The sequence below is a fragment of the Grampus griseus genome (assembly GCF_964374135.1).
Source record: "Grampus griseus genome assembly, chromosome: X".
Taxonomy (NCBI): Eukaryota; Metazoa; Chordata; class Mammalia; order Artiodactyla; family Delphinidae; genus Grampus; species Grampus griseus.
This window is the reverse complement of record NC_138999.1, coordinates 120,389,565-120,403,429: the sequence shown is the minus strand read 5'-3', so window position 1 is coordinate 120,403,429 and position 13,865 is coordinate 120,389,565. Positions and strand designations below refer to the sequence as shown.

Below are 13,865 nucleotides of genomic sequence, written 5' to 3'. Positions count from 1 at the left end.
CCATAACTATTGTAAAAAATAGAACATGCCAAAAAAGATTCTTGTAAAATTGTTTTCATTGTGATTAGCTCATACTTTCATTATTCATCATGTGAGGAGTTCTTCTTAGAAGTTGATGAAATAGATGGCAATCCAGAAGTGCCATCTCTTTACCAAGGATGTCTAACTATTTTTATTGGACAAGTGTCACTTTTAAAGTTGATGAACAGCAAACATGAAGTAGTAATAACTAATGTTGAAAAATGAAGCCACCTAAGAAGCAAGAAATGATAGATGACATGGTGCATTTTTAGTACCATAAAAAGTTCAAAAATGAGGAATAGTTTTGGTCATGCCCTAGTTTTGATTTTTTTTAATACAACAACAACATAAGCATATTATTTTTTCATTAAGCTTCTTAGTTTCTTAGTATCACAGTGGAATGATGAGAAAACAAGAAGAACAACAAAAATAACCATGAGTCTGCAAATCTCTGACAAAAAGCAGATACTTCAAGGCATTTGAGGGGGAGGGAGGGAGAGTCTTGACAGCAGTGCCAAGGTAGTTCCAGCATCATGCCTCTCCTTAGCTTGCTGGGCCGGGAGGGGTGGGGAGGTGGAATGGTGAGAAGGTGGCACTGTCACAGCTGTCCTTGGCGTTTCTGCCTCGCGACTGATACACGCATGATCTGCGTGGACCACCCCACAGGATTTTCCGGTGCCTCCCCGGTACCTGGCCGCACGACCCCTGCCTGCTCCAAACCCCTGAGACACCCCGGAGCCAGTTCTGCTGGGTGGGCGGCAGGAGAGGAGCGTGGAGGGGACGAGGGCAGGCAACGCCGCTCTGGGCATGAGAAACCGAGGAGAGGCCGAGGCCCATTTGGGAGACACCCGTGGCAGCAGGCGGAGGTGGTGCAGGTGGCAGTGGCAGGAGTCGGTGTCCCTCGGGCAGTGAGCAAGCTACACCTAGAGCTTCATGGTGCCGGGGGGCAGGCTGTCGTTGCAGAGTCTGTAGTAACGCAGGTCGTTGACCAGGCTGTACACATTCTGGGTGAATGAGGGCAGGTCCCCATCCATCTTGAAATTCCGCCCCAGCACATTTTTCTGGTTGGCATCCACACCGTCACAGCTGGTCAGAAACTCTGGGAGGAAGGCCGCGAAGAAGCCATCAAAGTCCACAGAGGCCATGCTGTAAATGGCAATGCCAATCTCCTCCTGCAGGAGGTCGTGGGACTTGTGAACCAGGATCTGGAGCAGCATGTTCACAAACTGAGAGAGAATGGTGGTCCGGAAGATCTTCTGTGGTCCAGCTTCTGCTTGGTGTTGAGAGTCTCCAAGTAAAAGAGATTTTATTTTAATAGGTAGACGTCAGGCTGGAGAAAGGACTGTCCAAAAGCCTGCATGATGGCACTGAACTGAGGCTCATCCTCCATCTGCTCCTCGGCAGTCCCGCTCTGGACACTGGCTAGGATGGTGGACTTGAAGAAGCACCTCCAGTTGTGATGGAGCGACCGGAAAAGCAGCTCAAACAGCTCAGCCTTCACATCAGGGGAGGGGCGCTCAGCGATGATGGGATACACCTGCTCTATGCACAGGGCGATGATGCTGGGGAGGAAGGGCTTGAACACCTGGCCAGGTTCCTGGACCACCACCTGCAGGATCTTCAGGAACTTCTCAACCACCCGGCAGCCAGTACTGCCTTCGTGGAGGATGCTCTCGGCCAACTGTTCTCTGGTAAACATATTGAGGAAAGTCTGTATGATCTGCTCAGTGAAAGGCACGCCCATCTGTACTCTAAGGCCTCAAAACAGAGTGGGGAAGAAGCTCAGCATCTCATCAGACACATCTGGCTGATGGATAAAAGCTGGAAAGAGGGCCAGTGAGACTTGAACAGATTCCTGCAGGGACTGGTAGCTGATCTGTTGGGACCTGGTGGATTCCCCAGAGATATTCTCCACGATATCTTCTAAGACACTGTCTGGTGGATAATCACTTTGGTGTCATCCAGGGGCATCTTCCTCTGCGGGGTGACAGCATTGGGCTTCAGGTTGCAATAATCCCGAGAGAGCACAGAGATGAGGCTGGCATGGTTGATGGAGTGCACAGGCCACTGCTGCTCGTTCTCTGGGATGTTTGGCCATGGAAGCAACAGGACGTTAGAGAGGGCGTGGCACACCAATACCTGAGCCTTGTCAACAAGCTGCTGGGTAGAGGCATCGGTGATTCTGTTGAATACTTTCTGTACTGTAGGGATGCTGATCAGAAAGACAGGTCGCACAGTGGTGGCCCGGGAGACCAGTAAATGGCACACAGATAGCAGCAATTTGTCTCGGACCTTGGTGCTGATCAGAGGCGTGACTGTATCTATGGTGGCGGAGATGAGCGTAACAAACTGCTGCATATTCTGCCGATGAGCCTCGCTGCAGTACTGTGCTAGCCAGTGAGAGTAAGCCTGCAGAGCAGCCAGGGACTAAGCATGCACATCAATGAGATCAGGTTTCAATACTGATGGCACGGCAGTCTCAATGTTGTACAGTTTTATCTGAGATCCATACAAAGTGACTTTGACCAACCTCTCCACCACAGTGAGGGTGTCCCTGAAGCGCACTGTGAACACGTCCCCGATGAAGTTCTCAGCTAGGTGGCCCACAGCCTGCAGGAGGGAGCTCAGGACTCACAGGGAACAGTGCAGCTGCTGGCAGTCGTTCTCTGCTGTGATGTTCAACCTGTGTCCTGACCCTGAAGTAAATATAAACTGCCCTAACCCCAGATAAACTTTTTTTTTTTTTTTTTTTTTTTTTTGCTGTACGCGGGCCTCTCGCTGCTGTGGCCTCTCCCGCTGCAGAGCACAGGCTCCGGACGTGCAGGCTCAGTGGCCACAGCCCACAGGCCTAGCCGCTCCATGGCATGTGGGATCCTCCTGGACTGGGGCACGAACCCGTGTCCCCTGCATTGGCAGGCGGACCCTCAACCACAGCGCCACCAGGGAAACCCCCCCAGATAAACTTCTAAATTGTCCTGAAGAACTGGGAACAGTGTTGAGAAGGCGTGTGTGGGAAGGAGCTCCATCACTTTGGCCACTACCTCCAAGCTCTGGTGTAAGTACCACTGCCACTCTGTCTGCTGATCGTCATCCAGAGTTTTGTCATCCAACTCCTCCAACTGGGCCTGGTTGTATCTGAAGTGGATTCGATTCAACACCTCCATGAGCAAGAGGACTAGGGCGTCTTCGTACCTGTTGAGAACTGCCTCCCTGTCTCCTAGACGGCTTTTCGTTTTCCTTGTCAGATAGTCCAAAAAGAGCGTCCAGATATCCAAACAAGAAGTAAGCTTCATGAGTAGGCTGATGAAATGTGTACTTGAACAAAACTGTCAAAAACTCCACCACAGGGAACTGGGAGTAGGACTCGATTCTTCTTAGGTGAACACTCACAAAGAGCTGCAGAAGGTCATTAAACTTCTCGATGTAGCACTCATTGAGTTCTTCTAGCCTTCTCTTCACCGTGTGGGCATTGTTATCCTTGGTGATTTTCTGCAGGTAGAAAGTCTGCTGGAACATACACAGTAAGTAGTCCTCGAATTCCATAGGCACACAGTTCTTGGACATGAGTTCATTGATGCAGGACATGGCCAGGACCCCAAGCCAGCTGCACTCCTGACCCAACACACAGTTCTGGCTGCTGCCGTTAACCGATGCCATCTTTCTGGCCTGGATGTCACAGCCAAAGCAGGCAAAGTGGAAGATGGCGGTAAGGAGGGACGGGATGATGCTGGCAGACAGAGGAATCCGACTGAAGAGATGGGCCAGGCACTCCAAGGCCAAGGAACAGATATACTCACTCTCCGCATCAAGGATGGGGATTGGCTGATTCAACAGTTTGGCTGAACTAGGACTCTGCAACAGGTTACTCAGTAAGTCACCACTTTCTCCTGAGGTTGGGGATGGTGGTGGGGTGGTGGCAGTCACGCTGTGTTTGTCCCAGACAGTCTCCAAGATACCTGTCAGTAGCCCAAGCACTGTCTGCACCTGGTCCAGCAGCAGCTTTTGCAACTCCTCCTTCCGAGCCACTCTGAGGTCCTCAGCGGGACAAGCCAGCTCTTCTGAAGTTGTCTTCAACATGATCAGCCCGAGGGGAGTTGTCACAGGGGACTGGATCAACTGTAAAATGTTAGTAAAAAAGTCATGGTAGAACATGGGCCAATCTTGACGGCCAATGTCAACAATCACTTTGCAGAGCTTGTTCCGGATGAAGTAAGGTAAGGTTTTGTGGTGAGCCAAGAGGAGTTTGGGCAGGCAGCTACGGATTTCCATCTTATCCTGAGATGGGACCCCAAGCCACATTTTATTGATCAGATTCTCAAAAAACGTTAAACTGTACATCATTACACAGTCATTCCTAGTGCTGGAGACAAAATACAGGCAGAATCTCCAGGCTCCTATTTGCTGAGCAAAGTTATCAAGAAGTTCCTCTATCTCACGTTTTCTTTCATTGGTTGTACAGTCGTGGAAAAACTCTGTCATCAGACTTTCCAGTGCCCCGAGAGAGGCTTCTTCAGATGCCATGCTGGCCGGGGAAGGGGGCTGGCTCTCGGGCTTCGGACACGTCCCGCTCGCACAGTTCAGCTCATGGTCCCGGCAGGCTCGGGAAGTCCCCTGCCCGGGCAAAGACAACCGCTTCCCCACCCGGGCCCCGCGGGGACCCTCTATAAAGAGCGCGGCCCCCCGGCCCACCTCATCGGGGACCCCCGGAACTATTCATCACCTCCCCAGGGAAACTGAAAAAGCAGGAAATGGGGCTCGGAGGCCGGCGAGGAGGGCAGCGGCTCGGGGCTCCCCGCCCGGGCCTGACCCCCGAGGGCAGACTCCGGGCCCAGGCAGGGGCTCCCCGGCCCCCGCGTTCAGAAGCGGCAGCGGGCCCTGCCCCGAGGCTGAAGGGGCCTCGGCGGCGGCGCAGCCCGAGCGGCCGGATCAGGAAAGGCCCGAGGGCCCGCGCTACCCTAGCAGCCTCAGCCCACACGGCCACCGCCGCCGCCACCCCACCCCCCCACCCCCCCCCCCCCCCCCCCCCGGCACCGAGCATCCCTGCGCGCGCCCGCCCCGGAGTGGTCCGCTCGCGCCGCGCGGCCACCCCCGACCAACAGCCCCAACGCGCCGGCCCCAGTTTTGATTTGTGGCCATTTCAGATGGACCCTTCTTTAGAGATAGAATAAAAATAAAATATCTCATTTTCTCCTGAAAATACCCAATATGACTATATAAGTGTGTATTTGTGGGCAACTGAAACACATTCCCGGCTAGTACTCCATAAACTGCAGGGGTCCATTGGGAACTGGGATTTGGCCTGCAGATATCTGTAATAGCAATTTTAAGTGCTTGTAGGATAATGAGAAATTTTAGGTATTCTCAATAATGTCATTCAATGCAGTGTATCTTCATTTCTTTAATAAAAGAGGAAATTCCTGCTGATCAAGTGTTACATAGCTTAAGGCTCATTTGGGGGGATATAATGGCCAATGCCTAATTTATGCTCTTAGGGTTCATTTCAATATTAACCTTTTATGATTCCAATGGGGTTAGAGGCTTAATAGAATGAGGTGAAGTTATTAAAACCTATAACTTTATAATACACACATTTCTCACTGTTCCCTCCAGACTCAGTGTTTCTTTTCAATTTGAAAGAGGCAGGGGATGATTTATCCATATGTTCTTCCCAGTTCACATTTATCTTTAATGAGAACTTTGCCAGTTAGTTTATTTTTGTAATTAATGATACTTTGCTCCTGAAAAAAATTGATATCAATCAGTAAAAATAAGAGAGCCTGTATATATACATACAGAGTCCTCATGTCAGTGACTGTGTGTGTGTTTTGTATTTCTATGTAGTTTTAGAATCACAAATCATAACTTTCTTTTCCAGTGTTCATTACTAAAGGAAGTTTTGCAGAAATGCTGCCTAATACTTTCTGAAGGTCAACTGAAAGTGAGTCTGTGGCATGCTCAGATAAGAGAACGCTGCCTAGAGCCCTGCTATTCACATCATTAATCAGAAAGCGAGGAACTTAGAAGTCAGCCTGGAAATATGAGTTATGTGGGTTAGAGAAGAATGTATAATCCCGTTCAGTAGAGTGTGAAAGTTTCCATATATCTGCTACTCCTAAGTCAGTAATAGCTGAGGATGAAGCTTTATGAGCTTTTTAAATAAAATGGTATTCTTGATAATATATGCCAAATCTCTCTGTAGCAGGATCCAAGGCCACAGTAAGTCACCACTCCAAATTGTTTTAGTAAAGGCATTATTTTGAGTATTGAGAGAACTATATATGGGTTGCCATGTAAATTTGTTTGAAGTTGGATCATTCATGAAAGAAGTAAAACACCACCAAATATTTTATGTTCCTCTGAACTTCAAAACAACTTAAAATATTTAGGGTGTTGGGATGATTGGCCTGGGGTGGGGAGGGGAGTGGCTAGGTAGAAATATGCTATACTATAGGCCAGACTGATTTATGTATTATTTAATTTATTCAGCACAAACACATATGCACAGACATATGCAACTATTAAGGTAGGAGGTGTCATCATTTCCATTTTATGGAGGGGGAAATTGAAACTTGATGTTAATAATTTGCCCAAGATCATGAAACCAAAAGGTTGCAGACTGACTTCGAGTATTGCAAAGTTAATGTTCATTTCCCTACAGGAAATGTGTGCCTCGATATATCTTATTTTAGTAATATACACATATTTATCCCAATGAAATTTTTAGCTACTGAACAGACAACACCTTCACGTGGTTGATGTTTGCAGCCTCATAACACCTAGGCTCAAAGCTGCGCATCTAATTGGTGCCCAGTGGAGGGGGGTTAGTGGATTGAATTCATGAATACTGACCTCAAGTCTTAGCAATAAAATGTAAATGTAATGTGATGAATGAATATTTTGGAAAATGGTCCTTCAGTTATGAATATGAGGACAGATCCTGCCATCAGTAGTACATGTTCTGTGATCTATCTTCATCCTGCAGTTGGGAGGGACCTGCAAGTAGTCTCTCATACCAGCACCACTGGCAACACGGATAACCAGATATAGGCATGTGGCATTTAGTCGGGAAGCAGAGCTAAGCATACCGGACCATTTGAACAGCATAAAAAATAGAAATAAAACAGCTGCAATAGTGGGAAAAGATCAAATTATTACTTTCACAATATACTGTATACTTCTTGAGGACAAGAGAAATAGTCTTAATTATGTCTGTATTCCTAGCACCTGGCACAGCGTAGGGGCTCATTTTTCCCCAAGACTAAAGCAAGGGAGTTATATAATCTCTCTAAGGCCATTTGGGTTCTCAGCTGACATCACGATTTTGCACGTTCTTCCCTCCACCTGCCACGTCTTTCCTGCTCTCACTTTCTCCATCGACCTTACCCTCTCCTGCTAATTTTCACATCTCAACTCATGTGTCACCAACTCCAGTAACTTTCCCTGACTCCTCCAGTGACACTTCAGTTCTCCTTTCCTAATATTCCAATTGTACCTGGAAGATACTTCTTAAAGATATAAGGGAAAGTTTCTACATGTCTACAGAACAAGAGTTGGTTTTTTTTTTTTCTTGCGGTATGCGGGCCTCTCACTGTTGTGGCCTCTCCCGTTGCGGAGCACAGGCTCCGGACGCGCAGGCTTAGCAGCCATGGCTCACGGGCCTAGCCGCTCCGTGGCATGTGGGATCTTCCCAGACCAGGGCACAAACCTGTGTCCCCTGCATTGGCAGGTGGACTCTCAACCACTGCGCCACCAGGGAAGCTGTAATTTCATTCTTTTACATGTAGCTGTCGAGTTTTGCCAGCACCACTTGTTGAAAAGGCTGTCTTTTCTCCACTGAATATTCTTACCTCCTTTGTTGTAGATTAATTGATCATAACTGAGTGGGTTTCTTTCTAGGCTCTCTATTCTGTTCCACTGATCTATGTATCTGTTTTTGTTTCAATACCATGCTGTTTTGATTAGTAAAATTTTGTAGCATTATCTGAAGTCTGGGAGGGTGATACCTCCAGCTTCTTTTTTCTGCAGATTGCTTTGGCAAATTGGGGTCTTTTCTGGTTCTGTATGAGTTTTAGGATTATTTGTTCTAGTTCTGTGAGACCCAAATAAACAAAATAAGACAAGAAAGAGGAGAAATAACAACTGATACCACAGATATACAGAAAAATCATAAGACTACTAAGAACAGTTATATGCCAACAAGTTGGACAACCTAGAAAAAATGGACAAATTTCTAGAAACATACAACCTGCCAAGACAGAATCAAAAAGAAACAGACAATTTGAACAGACCAATCAGTAGTAGTAAAATAGATTTAAAATTTTTTTAAAAAGATCCCAGAAACCAAAAGTACAGGTCCAGACCACTTCATCGGGAAATTCAATCAAACACTTAAAGAAGAACAAATACTTATCCTTTTCAAACTACTGCAAAGAACTGAAGAGCGTGCAATATTCTCAAATTCATTCTATGAGGCCACTGTTACCCTGATACCAAAACCAGGCAAAGACTGTAAAAAAGCAAAAATTGCAGGCCAATATCTTTGATGAATATAGATGCAAAGCTCCTCGACAAAATTTTACCAAACCAAATCCAACAATATATAAAAAGGATCATGCACTATGAGCAAGTTAAATTTATTCCAGAGTCACAAGGATGATTCAACATTCACAAATCAATCAATGTGATATACCACATTACAAAAGGAAGAATAAAAATCATAAGATCATCTTAATAGATGCAGAAAAAGCTTTTGATAAAATCTAACATCCATTTATGATAAAAGCTCTAAACAAAGTGGGTATAGAGGGAACAGACTCCAACATAATAAAGGACATTTATGAAAAACTCACAGCCAACATCATACTCAACAGTGAAAAGCTGAAAGCCTTTCCTCTAAATTCAGGAACAAGACAAGGATACCCACTCTCACCACTTCTATTTAACATAGTATTCGAAGTCCCAGAAACAGCAATCATACAAGAAAAAGAAATATAAAAGGCATCCAAATTGGAAGGGAAGAAATAAAACTGTCACTATTTGCAGATGACATGATACTTTTTATAGGAAACACTAAAGTCTCCACCCCAAAACTATTAGAACTAATAAATGAACCCAGGAAAGTCTCAGGATACAAGATTAATATATGCAAATCTGTTGCTTTTCTACAAACTAAACATAAACTATAAGGAAGAGAAAGCAAGAAAATAATCCCATTTAAAATTGCATCAAATATCTGAAAGAGAAATTAAGGAAACACTCCCATTTACCATTGCAACAAAAAGAATAAAATACCTAGGAATAAACCTACCTCAGGAGACAAAAGACCTGTATGCAGAAAACTATAAGACACTGATGAAAGAAATTAAAGATGATATAAACAGAAGGAGAGATAGACCACGTTCTTAGATTGGAAGATTAAACATTGTGAAAATGACTCTACTACCCAAAGCAATCTACAGATTCAATGCAATCCCTATCAAACTACCAATGGCATTTTTCACAGAACTAGAACAAAAAATTTCACAAAGTGTATGGAAACACAAAAGACCCAAATAACTAGAGCAATCTTTTGTTTATTTATTTATTTGTTTGCTTGTTTGTTTATTAAACATCTTTACTGCAGTATAATTGCTTTAAATTGTTGTGTTAGTTTCTGCTGTATAACAAAGTGAATCAGCTATATGTATACATTTATGCCCATATCCCCTCCCTCTTGTGCCTCCTTCCCACCCACCCTATCCCAGCCCTCTAAGGGCTCACAAATACCGAGCAACTCTCCCCATGCTATGCAGCTGCTTCCCACTAGCTATTTTACATTTGGTAGTGTATATATGTCAAGGCTACACTCTCACTGTATCCCAACTCACCCACTCCCCTCCGCATGTCCTCAAGTCCATACTCTACGTCTGGGTCTTTATTCCTGTCCTGCCCCTAGGTTCGTCAGAACCATTTTTTTAGATTCCATATATATGTGTTAGCATACAGTATTTGTTTTTCTCTTTCTGACTTACTTCACTCTGTGTGACAGACTCTAAGTCCATCCACCTCACTACAAATAATGCAATTTCATATCTTTTTTGGCTGAGTAATATTCCATTGTATATATGTGCCACATCTTCTTTATCCATTCATCTGTTGATGGACACTTAGTTTGCTTCCATGCCCTGGCTATTGTAAATAGAGCTGCAAAGAGCATTGTGATATATGACTCTTTTTGAATTATGGTTTTCTCAGGGTATATGTCCAAGAGTGGGATTGCTCTGTCATATGGTAGTTCTATTTTTAGTATTTTAAGGAACCTCCATACTGTTCTCCATAGTGGCTGTACCAATTTACATTCCCACCAACACTGCAAGAGAGCACCTTTTCTCCACACCATCTCCAGTTTGTAGATTTTTTGATGTTGGCCATTCTGACTGGTGTGAGGTGATACCTCATTGTAATTTTGACTTGCATTTCTCTAATGATTAGTGATATTGAGCATCGTTTCATGTGTTTGTTGGCAGTCTGTATATCTTCTTTGGAGAAATGTCTATTTAGGTATTCTGCCCATTTTTGGATTGGGTTGTTTGTTTTTATTGGTGTTGAGCTGCATGAGTTGCTTGTATATTTTGGAGAATAATCCTTTCTCAGTTAATTCAGTGGCAAATATTTTCTCCCATTCTGAGGGTTATCTTTTCATCTTGTTTATGGGTTCCTTTGCTGTGCAAAATCTTTTAAGTTTCAATAGGTCCCATTTGTTTATTTTTCTTTTTATTTCCAGTTTTCTAGGAGGTGGGTCAAAAAGGATCTTGCTGTCACAGAGTGTTCTGCCTATGTTTCCCTCTAAGAGTTTTAGTGTGTCTGGCCTTACATTTAGGTCTTTAATCCATTTTGAATTTATTTTTGTGTATGATGTTAGGGAGTGTTCTAATTTCATTCTTTTACATGTAGCTGTCCAGTTTTCCCAGCACCACTTATTGAAGAGGCTGTCTTTTCTCCATTGTGTACTCTAGCCTCCTTTATAAAGATAAGGTGACCATAAGGGCATGGGTTAATCTCTGGGCTTTCTATCCTGTTCCATTGATCTACATTTCTGTTTTTGTGCCAGTACCATACTGTCTTGATTGCTGTAGCTTTGTAGTATAATCTGAAGTCAGGGAGCCTGATTCCTCCAGCTCCATTTTTCTTTCTCAAGATTGCTTTGGCTATTCAGGGTCTTTCGTGTTTCTATACAAATTGTAAAAATTTGTTGTAGTTCTGTGAAAAATGCCATTGGTTAGTTGATAGGGATTGTATTGAATCTGTAGATTGCTTTGGGTAGTATAGTCATTTTCACAATGTTGATTCTTCCAATCCAAGAACATGGTATATCTCTCCCTCTGTTTGGATCATCTTTAATTTCTTTCATCAGTGCCTTATATTTTAGTGCATACAGGTCTTTTGTCTCCTGAGGTAGGTTTATTCCTAGGTATTTTATTCTTTTTGTTGCAATGGTAAATGGGAGTGTTTCTTAACTTCTCTTTCAGATTTTTCATCGATAGTGTACAGGAATGCAAAAGATTTCTGTGCGTTAATTTTGTATCCTGATACTTTACCAAATTCATTGATTAGCTCTAGTAGTTTTCTGGTAGCATCTTTAGGATTCTCTATATATAGTATCATGTCATCTGCAAACAGTGACAGTTTTACTTCTTCTTTTCCAATTTGGATTCCTTTTATATCTTTTTCTTCTCTGATGCTGAGGCTAAAACTTCCAAAACTATGTTGAGTAATATTGGTGAGAGTGGATAACCTTATTTTGTTCCTGAACTTAGTGGAATTGGTTTCTGTTTTGCACCACTAAGAACGATGTTGGCTGTGGGTTTGTCATATATGGCTTTTACTATGTTGAGGTAGGTTCCCTCCATGCCTACTTTCTGGAGAGTTTTTGTCATAAATGGATGTTGAATTTTGTCAAAAGCTTTTTCTGCATCTAGTGAGATGATCACATGGTTTTTATCCTTCAATTTGTTTATATGGTGTATCACATTGATTGATTTGCATATATTGAAGAATCCTTGCACTCCTGGGGTAAATCCCACTTGATCATGGTGTATGATCCTTTTAATATGCTGTTGGATTCTGTTTGCTAGTATTTTGTCGAGGATTTTTGTATCTATGTTCATCGGTGATATTGGCCTGTAGTTTTCTTTTTTTGTGACATCTTTGTCTGGTTTTCGTATCAGGGTGATGGTGGTCTCGTAGAATGAGTTTGGGAGTGTTCCTCCCTCTGCTATATTTTGGAAGAGTTTGAGAAGGATAGGTGTTAGCTCTTCTCTAAATGTTTTGTAGAATTCGCCTGTCAATCCATATGGTCCTGAGCTTTTGTTGTTAGAAGACTTTTTTTTTTTTTTGCGGTACGTGGGCTTCTTACTGTTGTGGCCTCTCCTGTTGCGGAGCACAGGCTCCGGACGCGCAGTCTCAGTGGCCATGGCTCACGGGCCCAGCCGCTCCGTGGCTTGTGGGATCTTCCCAGACCGGGGCACGAACCCGTGTCCCCTGCATCGGCAGGCAGACTCTCAACCACTGCGCCACCAGGGAAGCCCTGTTGGAAGATTTTTAATCACAGTTTCAATTTCAGTGCTTGTGATTGGTCTGTTCATATTTTCTATTCCTTCCTGGTTCAATCTCAGAAGGTTGTGTTTTTCTAAGAATATGTCCATTTCTTCCAGGTTGTCCATTTTTTTGGCATATAGTTCCTTGTAGTAATCTCTCATGATCCTTTGTATTTCTGCAGTGTCAGTTGTTACTTCTCCTTTTTCATTTCTAATTCTGTTGATTTGAGTCTTCTCCCTTTTTTTCTTGATGAGTCTGGCTAATGGTTTATCAATTTTGTTTATCTTCTCAAAGAACCAGCTTTAAGCTTTATTGATCTTTGCTATTGTTACTTTGATTTCTTTTTCATTTATTTCTGATCTGATTTTTATGATTTCTTTCCATTGGCTAACTGGCTTTTTTTGTTCCTCTTTCTCTAATTGCTTTAGATGTAAGTTTAGGTTGTTTATTTGAGGTTTTTCTTGTTTCTTGAGGTAGGATTGTATTGCTATAAACTTCCCTCTTAGAGATGCGTTTGCTACATCCCATGGATTTTGGGTTGTTGTGTTTTGTCATTTGTTTCTAGGTATTTTTTGATTTCCTCTTTGATTTCTCTAGTGATCTCTTGGTTATTTAGTAGCGTATCGTTTAGCCTTCATGTCTTTGTATTTTTTAGTTTGTTTCCTGTAATTGTTATCTAGTCTCATAGTGCTGTGGTTGGAAAAGATATTTGATATGGTTTCAATTTTCATCAATTTGCCAAGGCTTGATTTGTGGCCCAAGACATTACCTATCCTGGAGAATGTTCCATGAGCATTTGAGAAGAAAGTGTATTCTGTTTTGGGACGGAATGTCCTATAAATATCAATTAAATCTATCTTTTTAATGTATCATTTAAAGCTTGTGTTTCCTTATTTAATTTCATTTTGGATGGTCTTTCCATTGGTGAAAGTGAGGTGTTAAAGTCCCCTACTATGGTTGTGTTACTGTTGATTTCTTGTTTTATTGCTGTTAGCATTTGCCTTATGTATTGAGGTGCTCCTTTGTTGGGTGTATAAATATTTACAATTGTTATATCTTCTTCTTGGATCGATCCCTTGATCATTATGTAGTGTCCTTCTTTTTCTCTTATAATAGCCTTTATTTTAAAGTCTATTTTGTCTGATATGAGAATTGCTACTCCAGCTTTCTTTTGATTTCCATTTGCATGGAATATCTTTTTCCATCCCCTCACTTCTAGTCTGTATGTGTCCCTAGGTCTGAACTGGGTCTCTTGTAGACAGGATATA

General features: G+C 43.2%; 1 pseudogene across 1 annotated transcript; it reads right to left on the bottom strand.

Moving 5' to 3' along the window:
* Window positions 1-943: 943 nt before the first annotated feature.
* LOC309839384 (exportin-6-like) lies at window positions 944-4,542 on the bottom strand (annotated as a pseudogene). The gene is made up of 2 exons: window positions 2,954-4,542; window positions 944-2,738 (listed from the first exon to the last, which is right to left on the bottom strand). The product of its transcript is annotated as an exportin-6-like (transcript).
* Between the last annotated feature and the right edge of the window lie 9,323 nt (window positions 4,543-13,865).